Here is a 2752-nt window from a genome sequence, read left to right as displayed (position 1 = left end):
AGGTCATCTATTTCCCTGACAATGGACAATTAAGGAATCGAATTCTTCAGCGATAAAAACTTGTTCCGTCCACGCTTCCCTGTTCCTGGCCACTATAGGTCTGATACCCTGAAGCCTTTCACTATAGGATTAGAACCTGACACTCTCCTGAGACAAGACCTCCTACTGTATGCAGAACACTTTCAGGAGGAGAACTACAGTGACCCACATTAAAGATATTCAGAGAGACATGGGCGGTACTCTCCTGACAGGGCCCCAGTTCTCATCGTATCCCCTTCATACCAGCGGGCGATCACGTTACTCCCTGGAAGCCTCTCCTCTGGAAAATGAGAGGGCTGAGTCCACGTCTCAGGGCTTCCCAGGTCCGAGTCTTGAGAGCCTGAGGATACATTCGTTTGCAGGCACACCGGACACTGCCACCCAGCTCTCAAAGGGCAGCTGAGGGAGAGGCGGTTGTCATGCCAGATCATTTCAGGTTGGGGCTTAGGGGGTCCTTTGCTTCTCCTTTCTTAACTGTTTTCTTATTGATGATCAGAGGTGGGTAAGGAATGGAGGGGCCACCAGAACCCAAATCTATCAGGAAGCCCTATAAAGACTGGGTGAACATAGGATCTAAAAACTTAGGAGAGTAAATTCCATTACGTTCCCTCATAGTGCCCACTCCGACCCAATCAAGACTGGCCCCCAGCTTAAGAAATTTGTTACTTGTGTCCAAGTAATTTGTTTTAGTAATAGATTACATTTCTTGTAAGAACAAAACCAAACGACTTTGGATTTGGCACTCAATGGTGTATCTTTTGCCAGCCTCCAGAGGGGAGCTTGATTTAGGGAATACCTCCTTGTAGCAAAGATGACAGGTTCTTTAGGCTATTCCCTGCCTGGAGATGGTACCTAGAAACAGGGCTTGCTGATTATCTGCAGTGGATAATCCTGAGAGGTAGGTAGTTTTTCCTGGTCTTGTGCATTTACTTGGTGAAGAGAAAATGTAGCTGCTGGTAGAGGAGGGGAGGTAAACACAGAACGAATCTGTAATGGATCTTGTTACTTGATCAAGGAGCAGTCACTGATACAGTAAAGTTTCTCATTCCTGGGCTGTAAGGGCACTTTTTTTTTTTTTTTTTTAAAGTGAACTCTGCCTTCCAACATGGGGTTTGAACTCATGACTTTGGCAAGAGTCCCATGCTCTACCAACTGAGCCAGCCAGGCGCCCCTGTAGGGCATGCTTTTTAACCAATGCCCTGACAACCTACCCAGTCAGTGAGGTTTCTTCTACAGTTCAGATGGATTTGGAATGAGCACCCCAGCATCGTCCTGTTGTTGGTAATGGGAACTATTGGAGTGAGACTTAAGAACAATCATATTCAGAGGTGCCTTAGTGGCTCAGTTGGGTAAGCATCTGACTCTTGCTCTTGGCTCAGGCCTTGATCTCAGGGTTGTGAGTTCAAGTCCCGTGTTGGGTACTACACGTGAAGCCTACTTAAAAAAAAAAAAAATCCCATTCATATTTTCTTGTGTTGATAAAATTATTTCAGTCAGGCATTTACTTTATGCAAACTTGATGAACAGAATTTGACAATTTTTGTAGCTTAGTGCCTTTTCTACTTTACATCTATTTATTTCTCATAATTTTACTTTTCATATGACAAGAAACATTTCTAAGTCTACCTTCTCAAAATTTCTCACTACAATGGCAACCATGGTGGTCCACAGAAGCTTCTGGGGAACTTAAGGAGCATCTGCCAATAGCCTGCACCTTGCTCTTGCCAGGAACAGCACGTTTCACGAAAGGAGTCGGTTTACTAATGACCAGTCCTGGGGAAGGATCTGCAAATCTGTTTAGGAGTCAGCCAGCATTTCACCTTTTGCTTGATCTTCAAAGAAACTCAGAATTCAACCTCTCCAATCACAGTAATGATTTTGGTTGAAAGCTAGTAACTGCTTATCAGCTCAAGTGGCTTTACCTTAAACTCCTAAGGGCACCTTGAATCTCATCTTTGAAAGTACATAGAAAATCAATAAAATCAGCACCTGTCTAACCAAGTTGCCTTCTCACTTGCCTCTGCCTTGGGCTGGGGCGTAAGGATGGTTGTGATGCCCAAACTTCACCAGGGACTAGGCCTGGGCTGATATGGTCAAGAGAGGACTAGTCATTTAGATCTGAGATGCTAACTGGATGGATATCTTAAATGCTTTGTCTTACATCCCTGTATTAGTTACCTGTTGCTGCATACAGAGCACATTACCACAGAACTCAGTGGCTTAAAACGTTTCTGTTTTTGTGGGTGAGGGATGTCTCTGTCTCAAGGTTTCTCACAGGGCTGCAATTAAGCTATCGGGATCTGCCTCCAGACTCAGAGGTTGTCTGCAGGATGCAGACTGTGGGCCTCCCCATACTGCTACTCACATGGCGGCTTGCTTCCCCAGAAAGAGTTCCAAGACAGAACGAGAGAGGGGGGCAGAGAAGACAGCAGGCACAGCCCTTTGTAACCCAATCGTAGAAGTAACATCTGTCACTTTTGCCTTGATCTGTTAGAACAGTCACTAAGTCCAGCCCACAATCAAGGTGAGGGGATGACAAAAATGTGTTCGTATCCGTGTGGGAATCACTGGAGTCTTTTTAAAAGTTGCTTTTTAAGTTACTCATTATTTTCTGCTGCAATGGGCACTTCCCAGAATGGTTTATTGAAACAAAGGTTAGAGCCCAGTAACCTTACATGCTGATGGATACGTATTTGTTTTGAAATAAATTGCT

Source organism: Acinonyx jubatus, chromosome B2, assembly GCF_027475565.1.
Source record: "Acinonyx jubatus isolate Ajub_Pintada_27869175 chromosome B2, VMU_Ajub_asm_v1.0, whole genome shotgun sequence".
In the NCBI taxonomy this organism is placed as follows: Eukaryota; Metazoa; Chordata; class Mammalia; order Carnivora; family Felidae; genus Acinonyx; species Acinonyx jubatus.
The sequence above is the reverse complement of the archived record's forward strand: the minus strand, read 5'-3'. Positions refer to the sequence as shown.